The sequence below is a fragment of the Astatotilapia calliptera genome, chromosome 16 (assembly GCF_964374335.1).
Source record: "Astatotilapia calliptera chromosome 16, fAstCal68.1, whole genome shotgun sequence".
Lineage (NCBI taxonomy): Eukaryota > Metazoa > Chordata > Actinopteri > Cichliformes > Cichlidae > Astatotilapia > Astatotilapia calliptera.
This window is the reverse complement of record NC_137437.1, coordinates 24,106,695-24,120,197: the sequence shown is the minus strand read 5'-3', so window position 1 is coordinate 24,120,197 and position 13,503 is coordinate 24,106,695.

Sequence of the window (13,503 nt, the reverse complement as noted above, 5' to 3'; positions counted from 1 at the left end):
CACATTCTCGAACAAGTAGGTGTAGAGATCAAGTATAAACCTGAGGCCAGTGTGCATATTTATAAACAATATGAAGCATTATATAAAGTAGGTGTTTTACCGGTGGCTTCAATTTAATTGTTAAGTACTGAATTTTGTGCTCACACTGACTATGTTATTTATAGTTAAGTCAGTAAAAATGAAATTCAAGAGTGAGCCAAAGAGCTTTTACAGTTCATATACAACATCTGTATTTTTTTTAATCACTTATCTGAACTTGCTTTTGGATGGCTTCCATCAATAAACAATGATGAAATTCTCCCAGATAGGTACCTTTGCAAAGTGTAGAGTCAAACGCGTCCACTCAGCAGCTTTCTTTCAAATGAATTACAGGAGCTTCTGCTGTCAGCCAGTCTCGTCCACTATTGAGATTTTGCCTCGGAGAGTTCGTTTGGTCAAAACATTTATATAATTAATAGCCCTTCAAGCTGAACTAAATTTGTCTGAAAAATGGACCATGTCCCAGTGAAGGCTGTTGAGAATAAAAGCTGCAATAAACCATCATGTCTGTCATTGAGAGATTGTTCAGGAAAAGAGCCAATCTTCTCTTTCTCTTTGTTGTTTTGATGAGCTTATTGCTTGTGTTGTGCGCCCAGTCAGTTGTTTGAAGACGAGCTTCTGTCAAAACACTCTCTTATTTTGTTCCTTATCTTTGATCTTCATGGTTTACATGTACAAAAAAAGAAAGCTATGCCCCTGGAACGTTAGATGGCACACAAAGAAATCCAAGTCAAATAACACATTAATGTTGGAATGAAAAATTGTATTATCTTTCTATAAATGTTATTGAACATAAAGTAAAGGACTTTACAATGATTTGCTTTCATTCCAGTTGTGCAAATATCATTGGGTGTTGTGAAAATGAGTGTAAGGAATGTGCAGGCTGTTAAATCTGGGGCAGCTATGTAACTGTGCTATCTTTAAAATAACATATTCCTTATTTTAGGCCTATTTTCCAAGCATTTTACTGTGAAGCAATATTTTTTACGCACCTGACTTATACAACCTTTCTCTTTTGCAGTACTTATTGTGTATTTATCACTCATGCATGCTGATGTTTTAGCGATCCTCTTCCTAAAATAATTCTAAAGGGAACAATTGGTTCATTTCTTTTCATTGCTACCATATACACAGAGTACTGCGTGCTTTATTTCATTATGGTGATAAAGTTGTGAATAATTAAGCAGCCAGGCTGGCTTTTATTACATGCATACTCATTTCAAGTGACTTCAAAACATTAGACTGGCCCTATTCACAGACAGACCTCATAGTGAAGCCCTGTTAATGACTCTGCATTAATTTATTCACAAGACCTGTGGAATGCTAAAATAGGAATTAAGAATTAATTTGTGGGATAATTGAGATGCAAATTAAAGCAGATGTCTACCCCAAAATAAAATTCACGTTTGGTATTCTTGTGATCTTGGGGCAGCGTCCCAGTTGCTGAGAGTATTAGAGTTTATGACTAATAGAAGCAGCATTCTTCCTAGCAGCGTCAGTGGTGATTTTTAGCAAACATTTTAGTGAACATTTTTTTAAAGCCCATTAGTGTCAGTGAAGGTTTGAAATAACCCAAAACTCAGCTTTATCTAGAAATTCTTTACATTCCGAAAACAAAAACATCAATTATATTTTCAGATGGACTTCTGATGAATATTCTCGATTTTAGAAAAAAGTCTTTCTCATATCACATTAGTATTCAAGTCATGCGTGACAGATACACCACAGGAGACAGCATTAGGAATGCATTGCACAGCCAAGTGAAAAATTAAACTCCATGTCCACTCTATTAGCTGTTCTAATAACATGTGCAGACAAATTTATTGTACAAACAACATCAATTAATGGTATCCGTGTTGCACGGTAAGATGATTGGAACAAGTAAACTACTAAGAATGATTAGAAATGGTTTCCCGTAAATGAACAAAATCAGAAATGTGTTGTATCTTTTTTTCAAACTCCTAAAATCAACCAGCAGAGATGAAACCTTTGGAAGCTACATTTGCAGTCAATGGTAAAGGGACTGGAGTTTACATAAACTATATAGACTTACTCACCATTTAAAATTGATTTAAAAGTTCATATATTCATTCTTATACAGCTTTAACATATGCTATACACTGCATTTGCATTCAGCATTTAATTTCTCTCTATCTCAGACACAGCTGAAAGCTTTGGGAGCAATGTCTTTTCCAGGAGCACCTCAACATATGGACTGCCCCCTCACCTATAAGAAAAAGATAGAGAAACTGAATTTATAACAAAGGTTTGAGAAATTTAAGCAGTGCAATGCCCAACAGTTGAACTGCATGATAAAGTAATGTGTGCAAAAATGTTAGATCAACTTTCCTTTGATTTTAACTTTTTTCCCATGAACTGTTTTTCACATTTATATCTTTAAAATTAAAAAGATATAGCAATCAAACTTAGAATTAAATGTGATTAATAGCTAGTTTACCCTCGTCAAAGCACGTGCATTTTTTTAATAAATTGCTCCGCTATGCACAGCGTCCATCATGTTGTTTATATTCACCCATATTTTAACTTCATTCGTTCAAAAGACAAAATGTCCTGTTACAATAAAGATGTGCTCATGCTGTAGCAGTAACAGAATACAGTCAGACGATGCAATCTAAGAAATCATTTCTTAGATAATGATCAAGTTTTATTTTTTCACTTGGCACAAAATAGATGAAACTCTTGATAAGCCTAGAGTTTTCAGCTAAGGGATATTTGCCACAGAATGCAGTTTGATCTCACATATGTGATATCACGTATCATTTTTCAGCTTGGGGGTCACAGATGGATAAAAATATGTTGTCAAAGGGTATTCTACACTGAAATTATTTTTAACCCTGTATTTGATTGTGAGGTAAGTCACGGGTACGTCAAAATTGTAATCATCTGCATATTGTGAATTTGATAAGATGTAAATATTTATTTCGTTGTCAAATCCTGGAGTAAAAACTCTGTTACTGTGTTTTCGATTGCATTGTCTGATAGCACAAAGCTGCACTACTGAAATGCTATAAAATTGTTTTAAGATAACAATACGACAGCAGGAGCAGTATTTCCTCACTTTGTCATAAGAATACACATGCAGTTACCTTTGCTGTCATTCTATACTTCCTGAATATCTGTGCTGCGTACTTTAGCCATTTGAAGGTGCCCAACAGATTTACTTTGCCAAATTGACCATCCCAGCCTTGCCATAATGGTCCATTTGATTCACCTTTTATTGTTTATTTTATTTTCACTTGCTGAATACGGGACAGACTTGACTGGAGGAAAGAAGGGGAGAAAGAAAGAGGGAAAGAGAAACAGCTGAGAAGAGGGACGGGGGAGAAGGGCAAAAAACAAAAACCAACAGAATGGGCAGAAAAAAAAATGCTGTCTCCAAAATCCAAACTGGGAGGTGGTTACATAGAAGAGGAGCCTGAAAACTGAAGCCTCCCATTCTACTTTTAAATATCATAGGAACGACAAGTAACCCAGCAATCTGAGAGTGAAGTGGACTGTTGGGGTGATATAGTCTTTGAGATAAGATGGGACCTAATTATTCAAGGAGGAGGATTTGAGATTTGGTTCTGGATTTAACAGGGAACCAATAAACAGAAGCCACTATGGGATAAACGTGCCCTCTCTAATGAATTACGATAGTCCAGGCTAGAATTAATAAAGGCATGAGTTTAAAAAAATTATGAATCATCTTGGTGCAGTGTTGTGTACCAATGAACCATTTCAATTGATTCTTTGCAAAAAAAGAAATCCAGATAATTAAATACAAATAAATAGGATAGAAATGTGGAAACAAGAAGGCAGTTAAAGTTAAACAGTAAATTATTACCACAAAATTACCAAAGTAATATCCAAGTAATGATTATTTAATTCTCTTGTTGAAAATGTTTTACATGAGTAATATTGCACTGTGATATATGTAAGTGGGTAATAATTGGTCAGAAACTGTAGGAATAATGTGGAAAGCATTTCTCTATGAGGGAAAAACCCACTGGCATAATTTCATAACTTTTTAGCAATGACATGATCAAATCTCTGCATTTGACTTTTTTATATTATGACTTTAAATTGGTAGTAACGCATGATTATAAGTTAATATTGATTGTGCTATCTCAATATGTTAAAGCGTCAACCAATATTGCCTAATTAGCATGAAGTTACTGCAACTTTAAAGTCAGTTTATACAAATTCTACTACACAACTGGAAACGGTGTATTTCTAGTAAGCTATCAGTATATTACTATAGCCTTACTAATTGGTTTTTCCTCATATGTTTATGTTCTACATTATCACAACCAGGTGCTGCCTTTATTACCAAATGACATCAGTTCCAGTGGAACAATACTCTTGCTTTGACACAGATATTTTGGTAATTAAGTGCAATAACGGTATTTCCATATTATTGCCTTGTTACTTTTCCACAGGTTCCAGATCCTTACTGAGCTGTAACGTCCTGTCATCATGTCTTTAAAACTGGATTGACCTAATTGTTGGTTTTTAATCATGGTATTTGCATAAATTTGCTGCTGCAAACACCAAAACAAATTTTGAACCATCCCATTTGAGGTGTCTCTATAATTTTTGTTCTAAGAGAGCACGCTATAATAAAAGTTGTATCTCAATTTTGAAATCTCATTTTACATATAGCGATAACACCAGTGAAATATGTCAGTAGAAGAAACGTCCAACTTTTAATAGGGACAGATGTTATGAAACTGAAATCACTGAAGCAAAGTACCAGCCCTGATCTCCGTGAAGTTAACCCTTCATGCTAAAAAGCTAAAGCATTAAAACTATTTTTTATTTTCGCCACCTGGAGCAGTGATAGTAATTGGTGAACAAAACACTGACATCGTCACCTTTCGATTTAATAAAGCAGAGCTGCTGGAAAAGGGCATAATTGCACATTCCTCTTTTACCGAGTAACATACTCATTATCATTCAGTATTATCATTCATTTGGAAAACTTTTGATCTCTTTCAAGGGAAATATTTCTCCCTTTATGTAAAGGTATGTAAAGCCAAAGGAAACTGTAGATGTGGGCTATAATCCTCTGTGGGTTTACTACTACAAGTGGTTTTATCTTTGAATACATTATCATTGCTAAAATATAGCCACTTTGATTAATAGTGTATACATGACAGTAATTACAGCTTAATAACATTGTACTTATTGACTCATGTAAGGAGTCTGTTAAAAGTATTGCATGATAACAGCACTGAAAACCTGTTCAACAGTTATTAAACTTGTTTCATAAGACATAAATCAGGAGGCCTGCTGACCTTGTTCATCATGTAGAAAGAGTACAGCGTGCCTAGAGAAGTTTTATTCGTCATAGTTTTCTCACTAGTTCTTGTCATCGCTCCACTTGCTAAACAATTAGTCAACAAGTCAGGAATCAGTGGGCGTGTGTGTTTAGAAAGTGCTTTTATAAATGGAGAAGGGCATGAATATTAAATGCATCCCAGATGCTAGGCTTTCTGCACCTTGCACACACTTAACAGTTAAATGGCTTTGCATTTCATTTGCTGTCCCATTTAAAATGCACTGTCTCTCATGGTGAAACACCTGGTCTTATTAGTATAGTGCAAAAATCCACATTCTGCCATCTGCAGCCGTGATGTCAGCACCTCAGTGGGTAACAATTCCCACTTCTACATCTCCCTGAATCAGTGGTGTTAGATGGAAGAAAGAGAGCTGATGAAGAAGGGAGCAAGCAGAACGAAAGATAGAGAAGATAAAAATCCCTGCGGTGAAAGGGTTTTGAAATTGCTGGAAGCCAGCGCTCCCTTGAGAAGCAGTCTGTGAGTAGCAGAAATGAGGATGAAGAGGGGCCATGTGCAGTAATTCTTTTGTATACTACTGACTAATTATCAGTCCAGCAAGGAACAACCAGCTGTTCACGTCCACCACACACCATTAGACTAATATCACGCATTAGCATCAAAACTGTTCAACTACAAACTTGGAAAATAGGGTAAATGAAGATCGCATCTTGAAATGGGTTTTAGAGGTAAGATATTCCTGTGTAAAAGCAAATAAGTAAGTGCCATTACAAATATTTGTGATCTAGAAATGGTGAGTAGCAGCCACAAGCATCTGCTATTACAGTTTTCAGCTTTAATGTCAATTTCCAGTCTGATAAGCTGATAGAACATTTGAATGTCAGAATCCTATAGATTTGCAGGTATTTATATAATAGTTGCAATTTTCTTATTTTTATGCACATTAATTGATTAAATTCAACCTTGTTTGTTTGCCTGCTTGCTTGTATTTTTCAAATCAATATTGATGACCTTTTAACTACAAACAGATCATATCACAATAGACTGATTTTGTATTTAAATTGCTACGGACTATTTGTGGCCCCTGTGGCCAATAGTTGCAGGGTTGTGCATTATTTCCCAGCTAACAGAAACCACAGGTCTAATGTTGTCATCTTATTAGAGGACCCATATGGACATGCAAATTGATCAGCTGTCAGTTGACTGTGAGGTTACGAACAGTCCCATATGGCAAGGGTAGCAGTAAAGAAAACATGTAGAGTACAAGATAAAATGTCACACAGATTTTTTATTAGTCTTTATTGTTCCCTATAATTAATATAAATGAATACACACAGACATATGTGTATATATATTTATAGAAAGAGAGACATTAAAAACTGCTTAGGCTCTAATTTTTTCTCTCTCTGGCAGACGTCGCACATTTCTTCTTTCAAAAACAGTGACAATCCTGTTACAGACACCAGGGCCTCAACTCAGTAGTTCATATCCTCAGGGGTTAGAGTAATTGTCAAGGATTACTGTTGAATACATTACTCTCATGACTGACACCCTTTGTATGTAGTGACAATCAGTTTAATTGGTTGTAAAATGCTGGGTAGCACTATACCTCCCTAGTGCTTTATGAGTATTGAACTGGAGGAAGTTCATGTTGTATCACATCATGTCACCGTGTAAAGTTGACGCAAAGCAGAATAATTTAATACCTGACGTAAAGCAGTTAATACCAGGAATCATGATTTGTCCCAGTGCAGTAGCAGAAGCTGTCAGAGTCTACGCTGAGTGGATGTAGGGTGTCTCCCATGCAAATGCATTTAAATTATTGTCAAAAATGATTAGAGTGAAGTACGCACGCAGCATATATACACTCTAAGTATAAAGGAGGCAATTGTAAACAGTGAAAAATAGCTCGCTGTGACATTTTGTGATAATACTTTCAGTATTAGTCATCTACCATACGCAATTTTCAATTTAATATTTGCACTGGCAAACAATTTAGTAACGAGTGTACGCATTTAGACTACTGCTTACATTAGAAACTGCCAAATGGGTTTTATATATGTAAACAAAATCTGACTCAGATTGGCTCAGAATGGACGGAATACATATTCACAAACACCGAAATGTAGGGGTTAAAAAGGAAAAAAGTAAGACTTTTTTCTTTTCAAAGCCATTTACAGAGCAAAAAAGTAAAAGCCACCACAATGAATTTTAAAATGCTTGTGTGACTAAACTCTAAGCCAGGAGAGAGCAATTAATATTCCCATGGGGCCACATGAGGAACTGGGACCATTATGGAGGGAAGCACCAGCAAGCCTATAAAGAGATTTAAAAATAATAATAATAACAATAATATTGAGCAGAACTGAGTTCATCTAACTCCTGCTGCCCTCTGCGACAGTCCCAGTTTTTCATATGGCCTCTTCGGAAAATTAATTACCCACCCCTGCCCTAACCTAAGGTTGGCTATATTAGTTGGCATTCCCATCAATTTGTTTCAGAAGAAATACATCACAACAATTGCTACACAGACTTCCATTTCTTTTTTGATATTGCCCCAGAGATGAATTCCTAAATAATGAAAACCTCAGTCAGTCAGTCTACTTGTGAAATTATGGCTGATATGTTGCAGCAGCAGAATACAGTTGGGGCTCGGCATGTGAGCTCCAAGCGTATCACTCCCTGTAAAAGTGGTACTTAAAAGGTTGGAGAGTAATAAGTAATTATCCCTCCAGCACCTAAGGTTGATGTTGGGTTCCACACAGGGTGGGTTTTAGAATATGATGTGAGGATAGATAGATATATATATGTATAGAGAGAGAGAGAGATAAGATTTGTAAGATTTTGCACATATTTCGACTTCTTTTGTGTTCTATTCACCTTCTAATGTGTTTTTGTGTGTTTTTGAAGCATTTTTCTAGTTGCTGGTATTTTCCTAAGTTGCACTGCATTTGACCTCTCAGGACCAACAGTCTTCTAAGCCATCATATATGGACACATGTAAATGATCCTGTTGTGTCACACTTGAATAAACTGGGTAGTAGCAAGGGTTAATACCAAAAAGTATTATTTTCTTGACCAAAACCTGTTTCAACAACAAACCACATTGTTTTGGTGAGTAAACCAAATCCCAGAGGACACCTCCTCCTGTGTTTTCTGTCACGCCAGCAGCATCTAACAGAAGGGTCATACTTATTGGTCAGGGATGGCATCCTAAAGAATTTCCCAATGACAGCCTTTCTAAAGTCCAATTCAGACTATTGTGACCAAAATTATTATTACAGAAATAAAAACTTCATCCTAACAAAACAAATGAGCAAAGTCACTTTCAATTTTGCTTTTTCTTCCCTTTTTACTAACCTGAAAAAACTATCTCTTGCTCCCCAGGGATTCCTAAGAAGCAAGATGTACCTTTTCTCCAAAGGCCTTTCTTCAGCCTTTGGAGAAAAGGTACATCAGACTGATAATATTCTCATTTTAGCTACAAAGAAAATATTAGGTGCAGTCAAACTTTTCATTGTCTCCCCAAAAATGTTCTTAAAAATGTTCATAAGCCTAAGGTGGGAAATACTTCTTGCATGAAAGCTTCTTATAATCATATTACCCATGATGAACACTGGTGTTTTTGGTATTCAATTAATGCATTCATTCATACAGCCTAGTCCCATGTTACACCCTTAAAATCCAGCATATTGCATTTGATCCATATGCCAAAGTGTCCCTCCAGGCTTCCTCTCCACTTCAGCTCTATTTGCATGTCTAAAGCAGCAGAGTCATTAAAAGGCAACCAACCACAGCAGCACAGTCTCAGTGCTGAGTACCTCCCTGGAGCTGCTGAAGCATCGTCAGCCTTTGGAGAAAGCGAATCAGAGAGTCACTACAGGTCCCCTATGGGAGGAGAAAAGAGCTCTTATTCTAACTTGGTGGAAAATGCTAGCACCCATAGGGGCACTGTTACACACAGCTGAGATAATAAGTATCACAGGGAGGCCCACGATCTACCAGCGAAATTAGACCAGCACATGGATTTCTTCCCCTATTCACCGAAGCCACCAAGCTGACTCATCCCAAAATACCAATGAATATATCCCCCCTTGCTGTAGCAGGGGCTATTTGAATGTCTGAATCAGTGTGGTGTGTAATACAGGATGTGGATTATAGGACCACAGAGTAAAGTGGATGAGGTGAAGCAGTCTGGGCCTGTGAGATGCACTCTCTGGACAGCAGGCTGGAATTGAAACACTTAAGCATACAATTCACACTGCACCCATTTTACAAAAGACTTACTAGTTCCAGGTTTTTTACACTGTTTTATACCTTCCTAAACCACTTACCACACAATTACATTTTCAGTTCCTTTTTACAGCTACATAGCTTCACACATCTTTCTCCACAGTGTTTGACATTGTTATTTCCCCAAAACATGACATGCATTTTTTTATTTTAATTTCAGGATCAAAAATGTTATAGTTTTTTTTTTTATGGCATCAAGAAATCAAATCAACCTTAGAAAACCTTTTTGTTTCCCCAGTACTGCTACTGCTATGAATCCTTCGTATACTGAGAGATACCCTACCCCAGGGGTGGCAAACTCCAGGCCTCGAGAGCCGATGTCCTGCAGGTTTTAGATAACACCCTGGGTAAACACACCTGAGTCAAATGATTAGTTCATAACCGGGCTCCTGGAGAACTACAAGAAATGTTGGGGAGGTAATTTAGCCATTTAAATCAGCTGTGATGAATCAAGGACACATCTAAAACCTGCAGGACACCGGCTCTTGAGGCCTGGAGTTTGCCACCCCTGCCCTACCCTATATACAAAAACTGTTCTTATATAGGGGTTCTTGAAAATCAAGAAATGTGAGCTAATACATTCATTACTATCAGATGACTAAATTACTTCACCAACTCAGAGCAGATTCTGCAAGAATTCTTTTAAGTAATGCATGGATCAGCCAGAGAGTCATGGATTCACATTGTTATGCAGTCAAATCAGTAGCGGATTGCAGCGGATTGGAGCTCAAGCCAAGGATTACATTTGTCACAGTAAAATTGTACTACCAATGTTAATTTCAAGCCATGAGCATAAGACTCAGCAAGTGAGAGGCATATTGCATTGTTATGTTCAAAAAACCCTGCTAGAGATATTAATGCAATGTCTTTATCAAGAATAAGCATTATTTCTGTGTAAGAGGACAAATATATGCTTCACTTACACAAAAGTCTTGAAAGCCCCCTTCCTTACTCCTAGTGGTTTCTTGTCTTTTTCCCCTATCTCACAAGCTCAGTCTCCTTTCTCCATCTCTGCCATTCAGTTTAATAGGTTAGCATGAATAGCTGTGACCGAATATAATGCCTAAGACCTGCTTGCAGGCTATAAATGCAGCCCTAATGGCAAAACCATTATACCATTTGGTAGACTCTGCTTTAGTGAATGTGTTGCTGCAGGAAAACTGAGGTGGTGGAGGGCACGAGGCGCGGTGGGGGATGAAGAGCTCGTTTTTTCCATTAGCTGATTGAACTGGAACCACGTCATGTGGGCTGCCAGTTGTTTGCCTCGCATCGAATACTGCTAAGATGTAAACACCTCAGTTAGGGTGTTCTGGAAAGCGTCATATAAAAGCACTTCTCCATCCAGCAGTAAGACACAGGTAGTCTGTTAAGTGGTTGCTCTAGTACATCTTTCAGAATGATGTTTTGTATCATCCACCCCATGTTTTCATGAGCCAGAGTGAAGGCCTAATGGACCATAGCGTGCTGGAGTAGCTGGCTGGCTGTCTTAAACAACACATCTCATATTAGGCGCCAACATTTACTGAAGTGCAATGTCAGATTTAATAAATGATATATATAGTTGTGCTGACTCTATTGCTGGAAGTGGTGTGAGAAGAGGAAGGAAGATGAGAGGCTTTATAAAACATAAGTGTTCCTTTTCTTTTTAACCAGGTCAACAGCCAAGATGGTACTGTACAAAGAGTGGGGGAAGGGTTGTGGGGAAGAGGTGGTTTGTGCTGCATAGTAAAGAACATAAAGTAGTTCATGCTGGGTAAAACAGCATATTCCTACCCGGGATAAAGATGTTTGTCTTGGACAGTCTGTGGAAAAGACATGCACTCTGAAACCACGAGAAAATGTTTGGTAACATGAGCGTAAAACAGTTTGTGAAGGAAGCAGAGTTTAAAGAGGAAACGGCCAAAAGAAAAAAGTAGTGGAGAAATGTTTTCCGCCAGAAGTAGCTTTCATTTATTAATCTACAGCCAATGTCAAATGCAGATTGATGACAATGAGATGCTAAAGATGTTAGATGTTAAAGGAAATTGTATGCAAGTTAACAGTGTAACCTTAGTTTGCCCTCACGTGTTTTCCTAAATGTTCCAGCTGATACAGTAATTATCCACTTTGCCAGGGTTTCCAAGAGTAACCACTTGCCACAGGTTTTGTTGTGATTTGCAGCTTCGCTTGTATCTGCATTTCAAAGACCTGCCACCTTTAAGAGATAACTAACCGTCGCACGAGCCCTGTCAGTGGCTGTGGCAGTACCGTCTTACAACCTGAGTGACAAAGCTTTGCTCTCAGATACTCTGTTATTTAGTCTAATCACAGAGATCTTATGCAGAATCTGAGTCAAACATTTGAGCCATTAGATTCTCTAGTATTAGAAAATAATTACTTCAGTTTCACTGACAGGAGCGGGCAAACAGAATGCTCTCTAAATGGATTTTCACTTGTGCAGGGCAAAATATTATAAAGCTTGATGATTGATGCTGAATTTTCTTGAGTTATGTTACCAGAGATACATTTAGAAGAGAAGAGGCCCAGCACAAGCCAGTGCATTAATGAGCATAAACACTTGATTTATTTAGACTACTTCTTCATGTTGAGCTGTAGCATTTCTTGCACAGTTCTTATCTTTTCAGTACTCCAAACATTCACCAATTTCACAGTTTTCCTCTCAGTCCTCCTCCCCTGTGATTAGTGAATACTTAATGAAGAGAGCCAGCGTGGGATGGTGAGCTAAACTAGGTTCACCTCATCCGAGGAAGAAGTGTCCTTGCATCTTCATACCTCATATAGTCACATACATAAACATAGACACCGTTTTTTTTTTCTAAACATATGTGAACAAGCAAACACTTAAACCTCTTTTGAAAAGAACCTTAAATTTAAAAGATGACTTTGTTGTACAAATATGAAACATAATATTGATATATTTTTGAGATCAGTTTTGCAACTACCGCACCTGAAAATTCATAAATTCATAAAAATGAACACCTTCAATGGGTGAAAGGTAGAATCTTCCATGCATAAAGCTTTCTTGCTTCAACCCATGACATCTAGGGTCTGGTGTTCTCTTTGCTATTAAAATATTTGTTTTGCTCGTGTCACAATCCCAAGATTGTGATCCCAATGCACTTTATATTGTTAGGTAAAGACCCTAGAATAACACAGGAAAAGTAGAAATCCACAAAAAACAAGGCCAATTTCTCCAGGACTGTCTGAACAAGAACCCCCAAAAAATGCATCACGTGATCTGCAGGTAAGTCATGCAACCGCTCATGAAAGAGCATGTGTCTACAATCAGAAAAACACAGCAGACATTTGACCTTCATGCCAGCAAGAAGCCTTTGCTGACCAAAAAGAGCACAAGAGGAAAACAAACGTTTTTAGTCTATGAGCGAGCCATATGTGGTCTGAACAGACAAACCAAAGCCAGAGTTGTTCGACCACAGGACCCCTGGATATGTTTGGCACAGTTTTTCAGAGAAATACCATATACTAACTCTGAATCATGGTTGTGGATATGTTAGAGTTTTGGATGGCTTTGCTGCCTTGGGGACAGGGCAGCTTATAGTCACTGATTCAGCGATTAATTCTGCATCATATCAAAAAGTGCTTCAAGATAATGTGAAGCCATCTGTCCAAGAGTAGAAGTTGGACAGGAAATGGAGCTTTTAGTGTGATAATAATCCTTAGCACTGCAGCAGATCCATTAAGGAATGAATCAAAATGAAAAAATAAAGGGTTAAGGAATGGCCCAGGCAAGAAAAAAACTGATTTGAATCCATGTGAAATGTTGCTGGGGAATATCTGAAATTGGCAAGAAAATCATCAAATATAGTGCAACTGAAAGGATTTTGCATGGTGGAGTCGCCAGAAATTT